Source organism: Hypanus sabinus, chromosome 1, assembly GCF_030144855.1.
Source record: "Hypanus sabinus isolate sHypSab1 chromosome 1, sHypSab1.hap1, whole genome shotgun sequence".
NCBI classification, from domain to species: domain Eukaryota; kingdom Metazoa; phylum Chordata; class Chondrichthyes; order Myliobatiformes; family Dasyatidae; genus Hypanus; species Hypanus sabinus.
The window spans coordinates 121,526,173-121,550,398 of record NC_082706.1 but is presented as its reverse complement, the minus strand read 5'-3'; positions in this window follow the sequence as shown (position 1 = coordinate 121,550,398).

Genomic DNA, 24,226 nt, shown 5'->3' with positions numbered 1-24,226 from the left:
TCCCAGCCATCATTAACTGATGGACTAACATCTCAGGCCTTTAGATGCTATTTCAGTTACTTGAGCACTCTGCTCTTGTATCCCCAGTTGGTGACTCAGTCAGATTCCTTCTCCAGTTAATTCAAATATATCTTCATATTTCAAACACTTAAAAGCTGAGAAACTTGTTTGGTACTTATATACAGTCAGCCCTCCTTATCCGTGGGTTCTGCATCCGCGGATTCGACCAACCGCGGATCAGGAAAACACAGAAGTTCTTTCTCCAGCACTCGTTGTTTGAGCATGTACAGACTATTTTTTCTTGTCATTTTTCCCTAAACAATACAGTATAACAACTATTTACATAGCATTTACATTGTATTAGTTATTATAAGTAATCTAGAGATGATTGAAAAGTACAGGCAGTCCCCAGGTTATGAATGAGTTCCATTTCTGAGTCCATCTTTAAGTTGGATTTGAAGTCGAGACAGGTACATTCGGTATTATGTAGCGTCAGTTAGCAAAATGTTTGTCTTAGTATTTAGTATATATTTTACCTTTCTATGCATATGCACTTAAGAAACATACGTATTTCAATAATTAAACCTCTGTGTTGCTTAGTAATAATTGTAGCTTTCATTGGGACAAGCCTTTCAAATGTTCCATTAAAATTGTTTCGATCGTTGACCGACTGTAGTCTAATGCTTTTCCAGTGACCGATGGTGTTTCACCTCTTTCCGATCGCTTTATTACTTCCACATTATTTTCAATCGTGATAATGATTATTCTCGTGAACAGAAACCCTGCGGATTCAGAGCTTCACCAGGTCCTAAAGTCCACTGCACTGAGACAGGTTAAATAATGGACTTGAGCATCTGTGTTTTTTTGGTATCCGTGGGGGGTCTTGGAACCAATCCCCCACGGATAAGGAGGGCCAACTGTATTGTAATAGAAGGAACCACCATCTCAGCTCTTAAGTGTTTGAATATGTGACTTGCATTATTTTTACAATGAATAGCAAGGATGTGCAGATCTTGGTTTTGCCATCAGTTCCAAATTAAACTTCTTTAAGTACCAGACTTCCTCATATACTATCAAATGTGAAAGCCTGCGGCACGTTATTAGGTTTGGAAGGCTGAGTGCATCAATTCCCTTTGCTGGTGGGCCCCACACAGATCAATGGTGGAGTTGAGACTTGCTAAGTTTTTGCATGAGAGATTTGCCTACCCAGTCCTTCAACAGGTTAGACCTGCTCAGGATCTGAGACAGCATCAATATAGAAAATATGAATTAGCAGCAGCATTCTGACACTCAGTTCTTTCGGTCTGTTCATTCATTTAATAAGATCTTGGTTGTTCTGATCATATTTCACTATTTAATTCCTTCATCTCTCTGTACCTCCATTTTGGACATTTACATTATCTGTGATAAACTGAGGCCACAGCACCTGATCCTTTGACATACCATCTTTTCATGCCTTTAATACTAGTACACACCTATTGCATTTATATGATTGATAAAATTAACAGTAATGATCCAACAAGGGCATTTTGGGAGCAGTTTTTAACTGTTTCTTTTATCAAAGACAACCATAGTTACTGGCAGGTCTATAGTATGTGCCTTGTGGAAACCATGCTGTTCTTGGGCATAGATTACTGTTTGTAATTCCTAAGTAAATTTTCTGCAACTTCCTTCTTATCATCAAAAAGCAAGTTGATAAAGGTAAGTCCCTTTGCAATGTTAGTGTTAAGCAGGACACCAGAAATCTAGAAATAAATTTTTGCAGAAGTTGTCGTGCTTTGGTTGTCTGTCAGTCTTACTTATTCTGTGGAAGAGCCCGGAAATGTTCATCAGTTTGTTGTGTGAATGGATATTGACAATTTTCCCCCTCAGACTATTACACCTTTCAACTCTAGCCTAAAAACTATATCCTCCAGTTTTCGATTTTCCCACTCCGGAAAAAGAAGATTAAAATTGCAGATGAGAGTCTAAGATGAAGAGGTGTTCAATGATGTCTGCCTGCATTTGGCTGGTCTTCCTCTCTTCTCGTTGCACCATTGAGTGGGAGGTGCAGGGGTCTAGGGTCCCACGCCACCTGGACTTTAGGCTCTTGGACAAGCATCACTTGCCTCAGCACCGAATGGACTCCACAGCTGTGAACTAACTTTTGGGGACTCCATGTGGTTTTGTTTACTTTTTAAAAAATTATTCGCATGATTTGTCTTCTTTTGTAAGTGGGATATATGGCAGCTTTGTTTGTTTGTGTGTGTGTGTGTGTGTGAATGGATTTTAATATGTTTCTTTGTTTTGAGTGCCTGCAAGAAGTTGGATCTGAAGGTTGTATGTGATATACTTACTTTGATAATAAATTTGATTTTTGAAAAGATGGCTCACCCTATCTATGGCCTTCACAATTTTATTTACCTCTATGTCATTACCCCACAGCCCCCAATGCCCCACGGAGTGAAAGTCCAACCTGTCTAAACTCTCCACGTAACTCAGTTCTTCAGGTCTTGGCAACATCAATTGTAAAGTTTTTGACACTCTTTCCAGTGCTATAACAGGGTGACCCAAACTAAACAAAATATCAAATCTGAGTTCATCGGACATTACAAGGTTGTTGCATCCGTACAACGTCGTTGCATCCTTCCCTTATAGAACTCCATTAATACATCCATGGCTGATCATTTTCAGAATTTTTATGTGCAGAAATGTTAAAGAATTAAGACCTGCCAGGTGAAGGAACCTTGAGAAATGGAGTATCTAGCCAAGAGAAAGGAAGAAAAATCCTTAAGATTTAGGAAGCAAAGGTCTGATAGGGCTCTTGAGAAATATAAGGTAGCCATAAGATATAAGATAAGGAAGCAAGAAGGGGACATGAGAGGGTCTTGGTAACTAGAAATAAATATACAGTATATACACACGCATACATATGTAGTTCAAAAAGAGTTCAAAATAGTGTGGTTGTGTTCATTGAGCATTCAGAAATGTGAAATCCAATAGCAGAGGGGAAGAAGCTGTTCTTAAAATTCTGTGAGTGTGCCTTCAGTCTCTTGTACCTCCACTCTGAAGGCAGCAGTGAGAAGAGGGCATGTCCTGTGTGATGGTGGTCCTTTCTGAGGCATCATTTTTGAAGATGTCCTCAGTGCTGGGGAGGCTGGTGCCAATGACAGAGCTGGCTGAATTTACTATCCTTTGCAGTGTTTTCTGATACTCTGCCATCTCCCCTCCATACCAGATGGTGATGCAACCAGTTAGAATGCTCTCCACTGTACATCTGAAGAGCTTAGCGAGTATTTGGTGACATAATGAATCTCCTAAAACTCCTCATGAAATATGGCTGCTTTATGAACTCGTCAACATGTTGGGCCCAGGATAGATCTTCAGAGATGTTGATGACCAGGAACTTGAGGTTGCTCACCCTTTGCTCTGCTGACCCCTTGATGAGGACATGTGTGTTCCCTTTGCTTCCTGTTCCTGAAGCCACAATCAATTCCCTGCTCCTTCTGACACTGAGTGCGGGGAGTTGTTTGAACACCACCCAATCAGCCGATATATCTCACTCCTGTGTACCTCCTCGCCACCATTTGTCAGACGTGGCAGTTGGAGTTCAATCAGAAGTGATCTACTTTGAGAGGCTGAACTTGAAGGCAGAATACAGGAGCACTCTTTCATCTTAGCTGCACAGTAACTAAAATGCTTCCTTGCACATAGACTTTCTTTCTGCGCAGCTAGAATTTTCTTTTATATAATGTGTCACACAGTCTTCAGGCCAGTAAAAATTTCCTGCTCAGGGCGATGGTTGGTCCGCGCAGCTTTAAAACAAAACTAGAATGAGAGAATTCTTAGTTTTGTGGAGGAACAAAGGGATCTTGGGATCCATATCCATTTGTCCCTGAAAGTTGCCGCTCTAGTTGACGGGGTGGTTAAGAAGAAGTATGGTGTGTTTGCCTTTGTTAATCAGGGAACTGAGCTTAAGAGGCACGTGCAGTTATGTATTTAAAACACGGGTCAGACCACGCTTGCTGTCTTTTGTCTAGTTCTGGTCGCCTCATTCTAGGGATGATGTGGAAGCTTTCGAGAGGATGCAGAGGAGACCATGTCTTATGAGGAAAGGTTGAGCGAACTAGGGATTTTCTCTTTGGAGTGAAGGAGGATGAGAGGTGATGTGATAGATGTGTATAGGATAAGAGACTTCATTAGAGTGAACAGCCAGTGCCTTTTCCCCAGCATAGAAATGGCTTATACAAGAGGACATCATTTTAAGATGATTGGAGGAAAGTTTAGGGGGATGTCAGAGCTAGAATTTTTTACACAAAAAGTGGTGGGTGCATGGAATGTGCCATAAGGGGATGGTGATGGAGGAAGATACATTAGGGACATTTAAAAGACTCTTAGATGGGCACATAGATGGAAGAAAAATGGAGATTCATGTGGGATTTGTCTTGGAGTAGTTTAAAGGTTTGGCACAACATCGTGGGCCAAAAGGCTTGTACTGGTCTATGTTGTATGCTTTGATAATCACCATGGAAACTTCTAGCAATCATGAACTGATGAAAGAAAATCAGATACATCGCAAGTATTATTCATCAGGATCATTCATAACTGAAAAGTCCTATTTGCAAAAAATGTAACAGCAATCACTTTTGGTGATGTATTTCAGGATGGTGCATCAGTAATAGATAGATTTGACTGCATTATAAACACAAGATTCTGCCAATGCTGGAGCTCTAGAGGAACACACACAATGTGCTGGAGGACATCAGCCGGTCAGGTTGCATTGATGAATTGAAAGGAACTGTTTGGTGGTAGGATCCCATTGCAAATGGTAGAAGTTTCAGAGAATGATGAGCTGGGTGGGGAAGCTTATAAGATGGTAGGTGAGGTCAAGAGGAATTCTATCCTTGTTAAGTTGGCAGGAAGATAGAGTGAGGATGGATGTTCAGGAAGTGGAGGAACACAGGTGAGGGCAGCAGTAATGGTGGAGGAAGGGATATACCCTTCTTTGAAGAAGGACACCTGATGTTCTGGAAAGGAAAGCCCTACCCTGGGAACAGATGTGGCGGAGACAAAGGAAATGAGGAAAATAAATGGCATTTTATAGGAGACAGGGTGGGAAGAGATATAGTCAAGACAGCTGTTGGAGTCAGTAGGTTTATAAAAGTTATTGGTTGACAGTTTGTCTCCAGAGAAGGATAGAGAGAGATTGAGAAAGGGGAGAGAGGTGTCAGAAATGGAGCAAATGAATATACAAGCAGGCTAGAAGCTGGAGACAAAATTGACCAGCACAGCATGGTTGTGTGAAGCAACAACAATGCAGCCACCAATGTAGTGCAGAAGAGTTGGGGACTGTTACCAGGGAAGGGTTGGATTAATTAGCTACATTGATTTGACTTCCATACAGACTGTTTGGAACACAGCAAAAATATTCTGAACATTCATTTTCTGGGTATTGTATTAGTAGGTATTGTCTTTAAGTTGCACTGTCCTAAATTACTGGCACACTCCTTGGATTGTTAATACAATAATGAATGAAAAAAGTCCTTGCATTTGGACTATTTAAATGTTAGAGCTACAGTAGCTCCAAGGGAGTGTATGTTTCTGTGATCTCTCTTTCCTTGGCTTCCATGGTACCATTGCAAATGTGGGCAGGAAATGTAGGTATTGTGGCCCAATAAATTGGAAGGCATGAACTACTTTAATGTACACACCACAGTTTTATGCATATGTAGCTTTCATTAAATGATTAAGTGAAAGGACTTATCTTAGGGGTGGCGAGGAATGATGATCACTGCTGTGCAAACACTTATGTAAATTCTGCTGGAGTCATTGCAGGAAATGCCTTCAGAGTGTCAGGATGGGGTCAAGTCATTGTAGATTTAGCAGAGATGTCGTTGAACTTTTGAGAAACTATGGAAGATTTACTGGTTCTCTGGCAAAGTTACGGAAGTAGGAGAATGAGCATCTCCAAACATTTCTCTCCTTGTCCCTTGACTCAGCTGCCTAAGGAATGGAATGCTGTTAAAATCTTTTATTTCAGTTATTTACCTTTGGAATTATTTCCCTGAAACTCCAATTTGTAATATCCAAAGAGCAATTCACAAAAGGCTTACTCAAGAAATAGAATGTAATTGACTATTTACCATCTTGTATTTGCTAACACCCAATTTAGGAAATATAATTTACAAGGCAATGATTAAGGCCATTTGTGTTTTTATTTATAAGCTTATTTAGCAGGCTTAAATCAGGGAGCTGTGAAATATTGGAAACAAAAGTGCCAGGCTAACCACAGGCCCATTTCCAGCAACAGCCTGTGCAGAAACTGGCCCAACATCCTCACTGTACTGACTACCGAAGGACTTCTGCGCCACCACAAGAGTCTGCTCAGACATTTGTGGAAATGAATCTCAAATAGTTTATCAATGTACTAAAGACCTACAGCCTGTAACTCATCTCTGTGTGTTTATCATTTTTCTATCATCTGTAAGATGTAAACTGGTAAGATGGAGGCACATTCAGATGCAGTGCTTTATATAGGGCCAACCAAAGATGTTATTGTCTTTTTCAAACATATTTCTTATGATTACAAGACCCTACTGGACATTAAGAACTTAAAGTACTACAGGTTCCCTATCAGTGAGTTGCTTTCTGGCCGAGAAGCTGAAGGAACTGGATTTGGTGCAGATTCTGCTACTGCCTCCCATAGGGAGGCATTGGTGCATGAAGGCGGTGTGCAGTCTTACAGTGAATAATTTTCTTAGTCACCTTTATTGTGATCGCAAAGCCCTGGTGGACACTGGTAATGTGGAATACTGCAAGTCCAATGGCCTGATTTATTGGTGACCGGCGGGGGAGCTGTGTGGCCTCAAGGACTAGGCCTCAGAAAATGCGATATCACCTGTTTGCAGCCATCCAGAAGAGAGGCATCAGAGTCCGTGTGCTCCATTGGAGGCAGGGTGGCACAGTGTCTATGCTGGAGTCCATGCTTCTCTGCAGTGTTTGCTTGGCCAAAGACGATATATATTGATGAAGGGTCTCAGCCTGAAACGTCGACTGTACTCTTTTCCATAGATGCTGCCTGGCCTGCTGAATTCCTTCAGCATTCTGTGTGTGTTGGTTGGATTTCCAGCAGCTGCAGATTTTCTTTTGTTTGGGACAAATTATACTGTGTTCAGCTGCAGATTGCTGCAACATTCATGGACTCAGGGACTTGAGGAGGTCTCAAGATGGCGCTTATGGAGTGAGACTGTTTTAGGCTTTGCTCCAATCCTTTTACTTTTTTTTTACCTACAATCACCCCCTAATTGACCTGTTTATACCTATTCTAAAGGCGTTGATACTTATGAAATTTTTTTCAACTGTTTGAATTATTTTTCAACTTGTTAAAATGTCTAAACAACAAGAACCTAAGGAATCAAAACAGGTGAAAGAACCATTAACTTTGGAAGCAATTGCGAAACCTATGGATGAGAGACTTGAAAAACTCGAGAATAAACTAACCCCAAAGCTTTCTATGCTCGATGAAATTTTAAAGACAGTGAATGTAAAACTTCAATCACGTACAACGGATTCTCAGCAACAAGAAGCAAGAATTTTAGCTCTCGAAGATGCCGCTTGCCAGAGAGATTGCAAAATTGAAACTTTGGAACAACAGCAATCTCCGACTTCTCAACTGCTAGATCGTTATAAATCTAAAATTACTGATCTTGAAAACCGGTCTTGAAGACAAAATCTTCGGCTAATTGGGATTCCGGAAAATTTTGAGAACGGTGATCTGACTGTATTTTTCTTTAAATTTTTAATGGATGTATTCGGCTCAGAAGTTCTGGATACCCTTCCAATAATCGACCGTGCACATGGCATTTCTTGTTTTCAACCAGCTCCAGGTACGAAACCACAACCAGCGGTTCTCCAGATTCATTATCCTCATACTAAAGAATGTCTGATTCGGGCTTCCTGGAAAAAGAGTATGATCAGCTTTCAAAATTTCCAATTTCTTATTCTGGAAGACTACTGTCCCGAAGTTTTGAGGGCAAGAATCGCTTTAAATCAGTTATGTCAGAAATTCATCAGAAAGGCTATAAACAAGTGCTGCTATTTCCAGCACAATTGAGAGTTACTCGCAAAGATGAGACTTGTCAGTTGTTCAAATCTCCAGTGGATGCTCAAAGATTCCTTGAAGAATAGTACTTTTTTCATTACGAGTTGACTAATGTATTGTATTTTAAATATTTGTATTAACTTTTTTCTTTATGCTAATAATTAGTCTATAGATTCTGACTTTTTATAATTTGATGATTCTTACGTGATGGTTGATAGTGTATTTTTTACACACTTAAGTAAAGGTCCATTTTTTTTGGTTTATTCTGAGTTCGCTCTTTTTATATTATTATTCTGTTCATTTTAAAAATAACTCATTAGATTTATTTAAAGTTTATATACACTTTTTTATATCTCTAATGTTTAAATATTAAGGTTTTTTTAAAAAAACTTTTTCCTAAGATGTTGTTTCTTTTTCCCAAAAGACCTTGGTGCTTGGATACGTCACATCCGTTTGGATGTGTCTGAACAAGATTAAGGACTTTCTTTTAAAATACTAATACAATATTATCCATTCTTGGGTTTTAACATTTTAGTTTTTTTTTCTTTTAATCCTTTTGTTTTATATATATATATATAACACTAATTTTATAATTTAATCATTTTTATACTAACCCCTTTTTAAAAATATGGGTGGTTTGTGTCTTTTTTTAACTTTTTCGTTTGAGTTGCCATCTTGAGATATGGGGGTAAAATTAGTATTAGTTTGCCTGCTTGCCTCTTTTTGTCTTTTTTTGGGGGGTTTCGAGGGTGGGGGGTGGGGGATTCTTTTTTTTTCTTGCTTTTTGCTTAGTTCCACTTCATGGGCTGACTCAAAACTACAAAAATGGTTGGAGTGTCATAACTTCCGGTTCCTCCTTGAACTTACTTCCCTCTTCCGGATTCGTGAGTTCATCTTTTTTTTTAAACTTATCTGTTAACTGTGATAAATAGTGGCAATATGGATAAGATTATTAATTTTGTTTCTTGGAGTTCTAATGGTCTACATCATCCAATCAAACGGAAAAAAATATTCAAAGTATTCCACAGAATGAATGCTAATATTATCTTTGTACAAGTATCATGTGAGGAAGGTGGAGAGTCAACTTTTTTTAGGTTTTGGAAAGGCCAACAGTATCACTCAAATTCCCAAGCCAAAGTAAGAGGCGTTTCCATTTTTATAGATTCTTCAACCTCTTTTATACACTATGAAACAATTTTGGACCCACAAGGTAGATTTTTGCTTGTCACTGGTTCACTTTTCAATCAAAAAGTTGTTTTAGTTAATGTTTATGCTCCAAATACTGACTGTCCTGAATTTTTTAAATGTCTATTTACATCCTTTCCTAATTTAAATGAATACACGTTGATAATGGGTGGGGATTTTAACTGTTGCTTAGATCCTTCAATGGATAGATCTAAGCGCACCCAGGTTCTTCCGAATAAATCGGCCTCTCTTAATAATTCTTTTATGGTTGATTCTGGAATTTCTGAAATTTGGCGATTTTTACACCCTAACAATAAAGAATTTTCATATTTTTCTCATGTTTATCATAATTACTCAAGAATTGACTACTTTATTGATCATCGTTTACTCACAGATGTTATCGAATGTAAATGTAATTCCATTACCATTTCTGACCATGCACCTTTGAAGTTATCTATTAAGACAATGGATTCATCTTCTAATGCTAAATCTTGGAGGTTCAACTCTATTTTACTGCAGGACTCAGACTTTATTAACTTTATTAAACAACAAATTGATTTGTTTTTTCAACAAATTCTACAGAAGAGATCTCTACTGGAACATTATGGGACACTTTTAAAGCATTTATTTGCGGACAGATTATTTCATACTCTGCTGGAGTTAGGAAACAAACTAATTCTAAAATATTAATATTGGTCGATAAAATTAAAGAAATTGATAAGATTTATTCAGTGACCCCCCAGTAAAGAACTTTATAAAAAAAAGAATTGAACTTCAAATGGAACATAGTTTGTTATTTATCCTCTTTGATTGAAAATCAGTTAATTAAATCTGAACCCAGTTTTATGTACATGGAGATAAATCTGGCAAATTATTGGCTAATCAATTGAAAATTGCTTCGGTTAAACAACAAATCACCAAGATTCGTAAACAAGATGGCACTTTGACAATTGATCATAAAGAGATAAATAAAGCCTTTCAAGATTTTTATAATTCTTTATATCAATCAGAATTTGTTGAGGATTCTGCCATAATGGATGAATTTTTAAGAAAATTGAGTATCCTGAAATTAACTAAAGAAGACAGTGTATTTTTAGATGCACCTATTACAGAAACCGAAATAAAAGAGGCTATTTTTTCAATGAATTCAGGCAAAGCCCCTGGTCCGGATGGTTATACTGTGGAATTTATGAAATCCTTTTCTTCTATACTCTCTCCTTGGCTTTGTAAAATTTTTAAAGATGCATTAACTGTAGGTAAATTACCACAATCTTTTTATGATGCCTCCATTTCTCTAATTCTTAAAAAAGATAAAGACCCCACTGAATGTGCATCCTATCGGCCTATATCCTTGCTGAATACGGATTCTAAGATTTTTACCAAAACTTTGGCCACTAGATTAGAAAATATATTACCTTAAATTATCTCTGACGATCAGACTGGATTTATTAAAAACCATTATTCATCTTTTAACATCAGAAAATGAATTAATATAATTTATACTCCTTCATCTGAAATACCAGAATGTGTTATTTTCTAAGATGCTGAAAAAGCGTTCGATAGAGTTGAATGGCCATATTTATTTAATACGTTACAGAATTTTAATTTTAGTTTAAAATTTATATCATGGATTAAATTAATATATAATAAACCTTTGGCTTCGGTTCTTACCAATAATCAGAGATCTCCTTTTTTTCAGTTATCCTGTGGTACGAGGCAAGGCTGTCCTTTAAGTCATTTATTATTTGACATTGTTTTGGAAACTTTAGCCATTGGCATTTGTGAATCACCTAATATTTTTGTTATTACTTGTGGGAAAGGGACTTATAAGTTATCATTATATGCTGATGATTTGTTACTATACATATCTGACCCTGAGAGATCTATTCTTGCTATTTCATCCTTGCTTACTCAGTTTAGTAGCTTTTCTGGTTACAAACTGAATTTTAATAAGAGTGAATTATTTCCATTAAATATGCAAGTTCCAATTTATAAACACTTAACATTTAAACTTGTTACAGATCATTTTGCTTATTTGGGTATTAAAATTACCAAGAAACATAAAAATTTATTTAAAGTTAATTTTTTTTTTACCTTTAATTGACCAAATCAAGCAACTTGTTACCAGGTGGTCCCCATTATCTTTGTCATTGGTTGGCCAAATTAATGCTATTAAGATGATAGTATTACCCAAATTTTTATATTTATTCCAAGCATTACCAATTTTTGTTCCTAAATCTTTTTTTGATATAATTGACTTCAAAATATCCTCATATGTGTGGCAAAATAAAAATCCTAGATTAAGTAAAAAATATTTACAGAAGCCTAAGAAGGAGGATGGTTTGGCTTTGCCAAACCTGAGATTTTGCTATTGGGCAGTTAATATTCAATATTTAATATTTTGGACACAAGAATCGATTATAGTATCTTGCCCACAATGGGTAAATTTGGAATGTAAATCTGTGCAAGACTTCTCATTGTTTTCTATTTTAGGATCTTCACTTCCTTTTGCTTTATTTAAATTGAATAAACAAATAACCAATCCGATAGTTAAACATACATTATGAATATGGTTTGAATTTCATAAATTCTTTGGCTTGAATAAGTTTATCTTATCAAGCCCTATTATATCTAACTTTTTTCGGCCCTCTTTTATGGATCACGCCTTTGTATTATGGAAAACAAAAGGTATAACATGTTTTCATGATTTTTTTTAAATAGTTTTATTAGGACAATAGTTTTATGTCCTTTGAGCAGCTATCTAATAAATATAATTTGCCTAAAACTCATTTTTTTTAGATACTCGCAAGTTAGAAATTTCTTGAATAACATGTTATAGTTTTTTTCCGAAATTATGTCCAATGGACATTACGGAAAACATTTTAGCTCTGAATCCTTGCCAGAAGGGTTTAGTAGCCATCATTTATATGATCATGAAAATACAGCCAGAAATAGCAGGAAAAATTAAGAAGGAATGGGAAAAAGAACTTCATTGTCTTATACCCACAGAGCAGTGGCAGAAAATTTTACAATTAGTCAATTCTTCTTCTATTTGTGCTAAACATGCCTTAATACAATTTAAGGTTGTACATAGGGCTCACATGTCCAAGGATAAACTTGATCGATTTTATTCTTATGTTAATCCAACCTGTGACAGATGTCATTCTGAAGTTGCTTCATTGAGCCACATGTTTTGGTCTTGCCCCTGCTTGCAATATTATTGGAAAGATATGTTTGGTATTATTTCAAAAGTTCTGAATATTAAATTGCAACCGCATCCTATTACTGCAATTTTTGGTTTACCAATGGCGGATAATAGTTGTTTATCCCCCTCAGTTCGGCAGATAATTGCATTTGTTACGTTAATGGCTAGAAGATCTATCCTATTGAATTGGAAAGAAATTAATCCTCCAACCATATTTCAGTGGTTTTCTCAAGCTATTTCTTATTTGAGTTTAGAAAGAATTAGAAGTGTTGTTTTTGACCCTTCAATTAAATTTGAAGAAGCTTGGAAACCATTTATTCAACATTTTCATACAAGCTAAACTGACTTTTCCTAAACCTTACTTTTATTATCCTTAATTATTTGGATGGAGGTGCGGAGTTATTGACGCTACTGTGTATATTTGACATAATGCAATGGTCCATGTCGGTTAGGTTTTTTTTTGGAGGTTTTTTTTTTCTTATTTACTCCTTTTTTCGTAATCACTATGAGTTTGGGAGGTTATTATATATGGATTATCATCTATTTGTATTTATACTTTAACCTATTAATTATGTATTCTCAAACTCTCTGTATCTATGTTTCTCTTGTGTTTGCTTAAAATTAATAAAAAGATATAAAAAGAAAAAAGACTCAGGGACTTGTACTAAATTTTGTGTGTGTGTGATTGTATTTTACTGCTGTCTTATATATACTATGTGTGCCTTGTGCTGTGAATGACTTTTGGTATGTGTTTTGCATTTTGGCCCCAGGGTAACCTGTATTCATGGGTGTTCATGTATGGCTGATGGACAATTAAACTTGAACTTGATCTGCATTTACCTCATGAGTGAAACTCAGATAGCTGACTTAAACCTTGAGGCTTCTTCATAAATCAGAACTAGATTTAATATAACCGGCAAATTTTGTGAAATTAGTTAATTTTATGGCAGCTGTACAATGAAATACATGATAAATAAATAGAGAAAAAACTGAGTTACTTTATGTGCGTGTATATGTGTGTGTGTGTGTGTGTAAGTGTGTGTGTGTATATATGTATGTATGTATTAAATAATTAAGTTAAAATAAGTAGTGCAAAAAAACCAGAAACAAAAGTGCAGTGATGTAATGTTCATCAGTACAATGTCCATTTAGATGTCTGATTAATGATAGGAATCGGTAGAGAGGTCACTAAATGCCTTGGAATGATGTTCTTGAGTCTCAGAGTGAATCAACTTCAGTGAAAGCAGTTTGCCATAAACAGGAAGAATAGGTGCATCACGTTCCTGGACGAAATCCATAATCAAATATTTTCCAAATCTGTTCTCTAGAGTGGAGCATAAGAGAATGAGGGGTGATTTGATAGAGATGTATAAAATTATGTTGGGTATAGATAGAGTAAATGCAAGCAGGCTTTTTCCACTGAGGTTGGGGAGCAAAAAACAGAGGTCATGGGTTAAGGATGAAGGGGGAAACATTGGGGGGGCTTCTTCACGCAGAGAGTGTTGGGAGTGTGGAATGAACTGCCAGATAATGTGGTGAATGTGGGCTCACTTTTGACATTTAAGAAAAACTTTGACAGGTATATGGATGAGAGGGGTTTGAAGGGATATGGCCCAGGTACAGGTCAGTGGGAATAGGCAGAAAAATGGTTCAGCACAGCTAAGAAGGGCCAAAAGGCCTGTTTCTGTGCTGTAATGTTCTATGGTTCTATGGAGTCACTTTCTTAATGATTTGATTAATGTTAACAAATCTTGTTTATTAGTTACAGAAATTGGTTAATTCACTATAACCTTTCTGAGCTAACAATTGACCCAGCCAACTATTGACAGCACAAAAACAGCATTAGTAAATTTAAAATGCAGAATATATATCCCAGTAAAAGTTAATCACATGCTTCAGTGAAACTACTTTCTGTCCTTCCTTTTACCTATCTCTGTAATATGTTTTTTTTCTTGTCATGTTGATTTAAATTAATCTGAAAAACCTTTGTGGATATAATGACTTTGGCTACAGTAAGAAAAAGAAGATTGGCTGTGTGTACAGAATCTGAGCTCAAGAAGATACACTCACTAATTTAGAAAAATGATGCTCGACCTCGCGTACTATAAAACAACGAGACAAAATAAAAGTTCAGCTACTTAGGAGTGAAGAAGAGAAATTCATTTTTTCAGAAAATAATTGAATTTGTTATACAAAACTGCCTGACCCTCTGTGCTCATCCACATCAAAAATTGCCAAAATAATCATCGTAAAAAGATGGCATATTTGCTTTAAGATATTAACTCTGTTTACTCCTGTTAAAATCCAACCTATACCCTTCATAAACACTGCCACCTACTGGACTGGAAGTGGCAATGAGATTTACACACCAACCTATAAAAATACTGTATGTTGTTCAGTGTCATTATAATTTTTCCTTCCTTCATGCCATTGGATAAGAAAAGTCAACACACAGGGAAGGAAGCAATGCTGCATGAATCTCTGGGGAGATATCAGCATCTACCAAGCACGATGTACAGGTGGCCCCAGAACCCCATGAACAGCAGGAGCATTGTGTTACAAAAATCATGGGATCTAAGAGTTGTAACAGTTCAAGGAAGTTTCTCTCTGTGAAATGAGTTTCCAGCAATGAGGTTTATATGATTGTAAATGACATTTTAACATTTAAAATCAGTATCTGAGGGGCCCCTTTGAATTATTTTGGCTTCACTCCTCTTAGCTTGATTTACTGCTTGGTTGCAAAGTGAACATATCCTGAAGTGCATATGTCATGCCTCTTTAAAGCAATTCCCTTTGGCAAGTAATTAATTCACCGACCTCACAATCTACCTAATTATGAGCTTGCACCTTATTGTCCATCTGCACTGCATTTTCTCTGTAGCTGTTGCACTTTTATCTGCATTCTTTTATTGTTTTATCTTGTGCTACCTCAATGCACTTTGTAATGATATGATCTGTATCAACAGTATCCGAGCTAAGATTTTCACTGTACCACAGTACATGTGACACTAATACAACAGTTCAACTTCCAGTTCCAACATTCAAAGAACACAATAGGGAAGTGGCATCAGCATTGGGGTGAATTTCAACAGGAAGTACCTGGTCCAAGGCTGTGAAAGACTAACAGGGCGTGGATGTCAGTTTGGAACATGGTGCATGGTATCGATCAGCTGTGACTTTTTTGAATAGGAAAACAAACTTAAGGGGGAATATTAATTAATGTTGCTCCTGCTTTCTAAGTTCTTGTATTCTTCATGGGTATCATTTGAACCACAAGACTCAAGTAAATCTTATCCTTGGGTATCAATGGAAAAAATAGATACTAAAACCCAGAAACTAATGGTTTGCTCTCGGCTGGAGCCTCTGCATTAATGTGACAGAGCTTCAGGTGATAATTGTTTGTCTGATAGGTTCTCAAAACAAACTGGTAATTGACTCTTGCTTGCTTCAAGTTTTTTTGTGTAATTCTTGGAGCTGAGTAAATGTTAAGAGGATAGGAGAGAAGTTCATGTGTCCATAGCATAATACATAGCATAGTATTGATACCATGCTAGGTACTTGTCATGGTCCTCAGTTCTTGTCCAGTCCAGTAATGTCCTTATGTGTCTTCATAACAACTCAGCTAGAAATTTGAGAATACACTGGAATTCTAAAAAAACATTGATCCAAGCACAAATATATGATTTGAATTCTGCAGTTCATAATGCAGGGAAAAGCTATTCATCCTAAGTTGGAAGCACAAGAGATCCTGCAGGTGCTGTCAATCCAGAGTAACACACACAAAATGCTGGAGGAACTCAGCAGGTCAGGTACCATCTCTGGAGAGGAAAAAAGAGTCAGTGTTTCAGGTCAAGACCCTTCATTAGATTGCTGAGTTTGTCCAACAGCTTGTATGTGTTAACAAGATCAGATTACCCCTTGGTTCAGCTCAGGATGCGGCTTTGTGTTTTAATGAAGGGTGCAAAGATCAGCCCAGGATCCACTCATCATGCAAGTTGTAATAGTGAATATAACATTCTATTTGTCATTCTTTTCTCTCCTTGGACCAGATCACGTCTACAAATAAAGTCTTTATATACAAAGACAGTTCCTCCAGCCTTCTGTTGCTTCAATAAAATAATTCAATAAAATGAGTTCTGCATTTCCTACAGTCAATTAACAAATTGTCAAATTTTGCTGGATAAAGTATAATGGATACCAACAGTTTGTTTGAAGTCCCATAAATCAATCCCTAGAAATATTTTTATAGATGCTCATCTATAGTTATTATTGTGGCTATGACTTGACATTTGAAAATAGATTCTTTCTGAAAAAGTGGTGAAATCCATTTTCCTTAATAGGCATGAGGTTAAAACACAAATATCATGATGGACCTACTTACTAACTACAACAGTGAAGGATGCCGTTCACCAGGCTGGCTCCATGCTGGTGCCCAGCAGAGTCATATTGCCCTTCCTTTCATTCTGCACCTACTACTCTCCCATCAGACAATCAATTCCATTTTGATTCCATGCCCCCACAGTAAAGACCATAAGATATTGGAGAAGAATTAGGCTTTTTGGCCCATTGAGTCAGTTCCACCATTCCATCATGGCTGACTTACTTTCCCTCTCAAACACATCCTCCTGCCTTCTCCTTGTAACCTTTGATGCCCTGACTAATCAAGAATCCATCAACCACTTCTTTAAATATATCTAATGACTTGGCCATCACAGACAAAGGACAATTTTTAGTAGTCGTCCTTACCAGAACAGCTTTGGAATGTGGTAAAAAAAAAACCCACATTGGTTGAAATCCATACTGTCACAGGGAGAAAACGCAAGCTCCCTGCTAACATCAAAACAGACTTCATTTGTACCAAAGCCTATTTCAGTCATGAAACCGTTCAGAATGTTTCAAAAGTACCAGAGATATTCATAAAAATCTACGCTAAGTTATTCAATGCAGGAGACTAAATGGACAAGGAGTAAAGAACTAGGGCAAGTTTTAACTCCTTGGAAATGAACATGAGTATTCTCTTCAGTGGAAGCGAGGAATTGCAGAAGCTAGAAATCTGAAATTAGCTGAGACTGCTGAAATGCAGCTGGATGAGTGTGGAGAAAACTGGTTCAAGTTCATCTGGAAAAAAGACGGAAAGTATTTTGCCACCAGTCTGGAATAGGCGAGGATATGTTCAACAGGCCAGAAGACAGGAATAAAAATAAATATTTAAAATATGAAATAGATCACAATTGCTCTTGACTTTGCTTTTTATCATGACAGTTTAATCAAACACATTTATTCTCATGGGTTCCATTTCTTGCACAAAATGAGCCCACTTTCTGTTATTTCCATAGAATCAATAATCCTTTATTGAAATAAAAACAGACCTTATTTGAATTCACGTGATTTATATGTCAAGATGAACATTTTAAATGAACTGGAATTTAGCTCCACATAAAGGAGCATCTGCTCTCTACACGATACATCAAATCGCATGATTCAATGGTTAGGCCACAAAAGGAACGCTGCTGCTAGTTTACTGGTCTGGATGCTTCAGCCCCCTAATGCATCGCCTCCGTTCCTGTCGTTATTTATTGGTTCGATGGCATTTGTCATCCTGCTGAACGTCTCAAACCTTCCTTGAACCCAAGATGCTATTTCATAGGATGCAAATACCATGTCTTATTTAAGGCAGCCTCCCAGGAAAAAAAAAACATTGATTTTCACTCTGCAGCTAATTTACAACCAAGTTGAGCTGCCAGCACCAGAATGCATTTAAATGTCTGAGTTGTACTTTAATATTTTAATAGAATGAACCTGAATCATCTGCATTGGACATCTTGCCACTGTTATAATAGTTAGAGAGAGATTAGGGCATTAATAGCATTCTGCCATCAAGTGTCATTGTATATCAGGCATTGAGAGGACAATAAGATAACCATTGCACCAATTCATTTTTTTCTACTTTGAAACATTAGACATTTGGAAAGTGTAAAAAAAACCTTCCACTTCAGAATCATGCCAATAATAGTTATGTCAAACTAAGGCAAAGTTTGCACGATATGAAAGCACATATTTTAGAAATATTCTTATTTTTAGCAAGCAGTTCACTTTCTTTCAACTGGGATTCCTATTGACCCACAGCATTGTATAAATAATTTTCACACCTGCACTGTATACGATTGTACTTCTACACACTCTTACTAGCATGTGGCCAGCAATGCATTTCATTTTGCCTATTCTTACCCGTTTGCAGCAATCCTGCAGTCCTCTTACTTTGCTTTTCCCCATTCTCACGCAATTCCCCATAATCCTCACCTGCTTTGCCTTTTCACCTTGCATACAGTTCTTTTAAAACTATTTTACTGACATTTTTGTCATAATCTGTTTAACATCATTCATCGTGATCGGCAATAACAAGAAGGCCGCACAGCAACAAAGCCACAACTGAGTAACAATCAAATGAATCTTCTTTTTCAGGCGACCCTGCAGCAGAGGAATGGTCCGCCTGGACTGTCTGTTCTTCGACTTGTGGGCAGGGTACACAGACCCGGATGAGATCCTGTGTATCATCTCCATATGGCACCTCGTGCAGTGGACCTCTGCGAGAAATGAGACTATGCAACAATTCAGCAGTGTGTCCAGGTTTGCTTAAACTAATGGAAACACTTGTTGTTGCTGTGCATTGCCTTCACCAATTACCTTCTTAATTTTGTGACTTACCAAGGTTTTTGACCTTGACCATGCTGGGAAATTGTACTGTATTGCATCCAAGTCCCAAAGTCAAGAATGACATTGGTTTGATGCAATGCTTCTGTCCTTTATGATTGTCCCAGCAATGTGCACCAGTCCCAAGATCAACAACATGTTATCAGAGCAACATATCTATGCCCCACGTCAACAATTCTAAGTGCTTAGTTTTCTGAACTCTGTAGATTTCTACCATGAATGCAGGATTAAAACATGACTCACATGCTTTGTTTAAAACTTTTAACAGATCTGAGAAGAGGAGATTTTCATCCGTTTAGTGCTGGACTTCACCTCGGATCCAGAGTTCAAAGAATAGCATTCTCATAAATTCCCAAACATTACCTAATTTAGCAAAGTCGTAGTTCCTGAACTTCAGCCTTCATTGCACATATTTCATTTTGTTCTGATGTAAAGTCACCATTATTTTGGGAAGGACTTGCCTAACTTATATATGCACTGTTCTTCAAAGGTAATATGATATCTTCTGAGCAGCTCAAATTAGAAATAGTAAAAAAAATGTATCCTCTCAAGATACATTGTCAATATTAGAAATATTTAATATCCACTTACTTTACATTAATTTAATGATAAAGATTGTTTATTGTCAACAAAAAGCAGCGCGTAGATTATTATAAGCTTATTTGGAGTACTACTTAATGTTGTGACTGGACATGTTATAACACACTTTAGAGGCAAAATGGCCTATCCATGACACAAATAACAGTTGACACACTGAGTGTGTGGTGCACGGCCAAGTGGTTAGGGATTTCAACTAGCGACCTGAAGGTCGTGAGTTCGAGCCCCAGCTGAGGCAGTGTGTGTATCCTTCAGTAAAGCACTTAACCACACAATGCTCCAGTCTACCCAGCTGAAAAATGGGTACTGGCAAAAAAAGATGCTGGGGGTCAACCTGGTATCCTATGCGGGGGTGGGGGAGAGTCTCGTACCCTTAGTCGCTTCACGCCACAGCCCTCGGCATTTGGGATTTGATATTGTTTGATATGGACAATGTGGGAAGAGGCTAAAGGATGCAGTCTAAGAAGTAACATGAGATGAGGCAATTGAAGACATTTACTGTGTCTTACAAAGCAGCAACAAGACACTCATTAAAACACTGAGATTCATTTTCTTGTGGGCATACTCAATTAATCCGGTAACCACAATAGAATCAATGAAAGAACCAATGTGTGCAAAAGACACCAAACTGTGCAAATACAAAAAGGAAGAGAAAAAAATAATTACTAAATAAGCAATAAATATCAAGAAAGTGAGATAAAGAGTTCTTGAAAGAGAGTCCATTGGTTGTAGGAACAGTTCAGTGACTGGGTAAGTAAAGTTGAGTGGTCATTGCTACTGTTTCAGGAGCCTGATACTTGAGGAGTTATTGCTGTTCCTGAACCTGGTAGTGTGAGTCCTGAGGCTTCTCTACCTTTTTCTGATGACAGCAGTGAGAAGAAAGCATGACTTGGATGATGGATACTGCTTTCCTGCGACAGTGGCCCAAGTAGATGTATTCAGTGGTGGGGAAAGCTTTATCTATGATGGATTGGGCCATATCCACTAGGATATGTAGGATTTTTAAGGGCGTTGATGTTTCCATACCAGACTGTGATGGAGCCAGTCAATATACTCTCCACCATACATCTACAGAAGCTTGTCAATGTTTTCTTCAGTATTGCACTTACGTGCTGAGCCCAGGATAGATCCTGTGAAATGACAGCACAGAAACATTTCAAGTTGCTAACCCTCTCCACCTCTGATCCCCTGATGAGCAGTGGCTGATGGACTTCTGGTTTCCTCCTCTTGAAGTCAATAATCAGCTCCTTGGTCTTGCTGTCATTGAGTGACAGGCTGTTGTGGCACCACTCAGCCAGATTTTCAATTTCCCTCCGTAAAGTTGATTTGTCACCACCTTTGACAATGACAAATGGTGTCATCAGCAAACTTAAATCTGGCATTGGGAGTGTGCTTAGCCACACATTCAGAAGTATACTGCGAGTAGAGCAGGGTGCTAAGTGCACAGCCTTGTGGTGCACACATGGAGCTTTTGGAGGGAATATTGTTGCCAATCCAAACTGATGGTGATATGCAAGTGAAGAAACCAAAGATCCATTTGCACAAAGAGGTACAGTACTGAGGTTAAGGTCACGAAGCTTATTGATAAGATTTGAAGGGATGATAGGATTGAAAGCTGAGCTATACTCAATAAAGAACATTCTGATGTATTCATCTTTGCTGTTTAGGTGTTCTAGTGTTAAGTGAAGATCCAATGAAATGAAAAATCCAATGAAATGGCATTTAATAGGCAAATTGGAGTCACTTCTCAGGAAGGAGTTGATATGTTTCATCACCAATCTCTCAAAGCACTTCATCCTTGTGGATGTTACTGCTACTGGATGATAGTCATAGAGGCAGATTACCACATTCTTCTTAGGCACCAATACAATTGAAGCCTGCTTGAAGCAGATGGGTAACTCAGATTCCCAAAGTGAGAGGATAAACTTCTCAATGAACACTCCCCCTTTTCTTTTTTTCAAGGCCTTCTGTCCTTTCTCCAGCTATATATATCTCCTTCACCAATCAACTTCCCAGTACTTTACTTCATCCCTCCCCCTCCCAGTTTCACCTATCACCTTGTGTTTCTCTCTCCACTTCCCCCACCTTTTAAACTTACTCCATTTGTTCTTTTCTCCAGACTGGCAGAAGGGTTCGGCCCGAAGCGTCAACTGTACATTTTTCCATAGATGCTGCCTGGCCTGCTGAGTTCCTCTAGCATTTTGTTTGTGTTGCTTGGATTTCCAGCACCTGCAGATTTTCTCTTGTCAGTGAGCACTCCATCCAGTTCATCAACACAGGTGTTTACTACCTGACCAGGTACCCCATCTGGGCCAATTGCTTTCCATGGGTTCACCCTCCTGAAAGATGCTCTCATTTTGGTTCAGAGACTGAAATCAGCAGATCATCGGGGGCTGTGGATTCCTCTAAGTTTTAATGGTGAAACCGAACATGGAAATATTTGAGCTCATCTGGAAGTGAAGCCTAATTTTCATTTAATTTCACTTTGTAAGAGGTGATTCTATTCAAGCCCTGCCACAGCTGTCAAACATCCTTCATTGATTTGTTTCGTCCGGAATTGCCAGCTTGCCTGTGAGAATGCTTCTGTAGATTATACTTGGACCTCTTGTAACTTTCTTGGTCACTAGACTTGAATGCATCTGATCTGGCCCTCAGCAGATTGCAGATCTCAAGGTTCATCCAGGGCTTCTGGTTGGGGAAGACTCTGAACGATTTTGTGGGGATACACTCATCTATGACTGATTTTATAGTCGGTGACAACCGTGGTGTATTCATTCAGATCCTCGAGTCCTTGAATATAGCACAGTCTGTTGAGTCAAGGCAATCCCATATCCACTCCTCTGCCTCCTGCGACCACGTCTTTGTTGCCCTAATCTCTGGAGCCTTGCTCTTTAGCCTCTGCAGGTAGGAGAAGGACAGTTAATTGATCAGATTTCCCGAAATGTGGGCTGGGCATTGAACTGTTTAGCAGTGTCCTGGTGTGTTCAGACCTCTGGTGCTATAGGCTTCAAGCAAGCCTGACTGTAATGCCTGACTATGATATGAGATATGCCAAGGTGGACTGTTTCATGTTTGGTGATGGCATCGTACAGTATCTCAAGTGCTTGATTATAGTCAGCCAGTGTGGTCAGGATCACAAAGAGGAATTCTTTTGGTAAATAGAATAGTCCATATTAGATTGTTATGTGTTCAAGGTTGGGGAACATGAGCATGACAAAACTGCCACATTCGAGCACCACCAAGAGTTCATCATGAAACACACACCTCCATATTTTGCCTTTTCTGAATAAGCAGTTCAGTCGATCCTGAGTATCGAAAAGCCTTTCGGTCTGATCACCACATCAGGTGTACTCTAAGTAAGCCAAGTCTCGTAAAACACAGAACACAAAAATGTTTTATTTCCCTTTGATGCGGCAGTCTTGCCCTCAGGTTCTTGATCTTGTTCTGCAGTAACTGCATATTTGCTAACAAGATGCTGGGTAGAGGAGACCTGATCCCTCTGCATTTCAGTCTAGCTTGGAGTCCCCCCGCCTGCCTCGATCCCGCCATGGTGACGAGCCTTCATCTGCTTAAAGGTGCCATACTTGCCTTCTTGAGTGTTAAATCCAAGTCCCTCAGAAGACTGTGAAATCTGTAGATCATTAAGTTAATTTAAAAGTACATTGCTTAAAGGGAAATTGCATGCTGCAGATTGCAGTGAAAGTAATCTAAAAGAGATATACTTAAAAATATTGTATATAGCCGACAGAACATCACTGTGATTCACCGACTCCCATTTTACAACCGATTCTTCCAGCTTGTTAACAATGGTACTTTACGTCAGCATCCGGAATCACCATCAACTCATCAACTGTCTCTCCCAATTGATATGTGGATTTAAGAAGAAGCTAAATACTGTTTGCTGTGCATGGATGAACTTTTTGATGTGATAGTGAAAGCACAAATTGAAGCTGCAAAGTTACCCCTGTTGGAAAAAGATTGATAGTTACTGGAATGAGTGTAGACTGAAATGAGCACAATGGGGTATGATGGCTCCTTTGTTTAAGTTTCTGGAAGAATGGCCAGTTAGCCCAAGGAGTTAAGTAAAATTTACATTGTTAATAAAATGTGTTAATGGGCTGTCAAGAATGTTTGAATATTTTAGGGGAATCACAGCATATTTATCAAAGGTTTCCTTTTGCCAGAGTAAATTGCATACGGACCACTTTAGGAACAGATTGTTCGGCTGAATATCTTCTAGATATAATTATTTTACTTGCATTCTGTATAGCCTTGTCAATTATTCAAGAAAGAACTCCTCTGTGGAATCAGACGTGATCAATATATAAAGCACAGTCTTTCAAACCTCCTATATTAAAATAAAAACAGGGTCTCAAATGACAGCTCAGTAGCAGGCATCAGGTAATCTTAGAACAGGAAACATCTAGGATCAGTGATCATGATTGAAG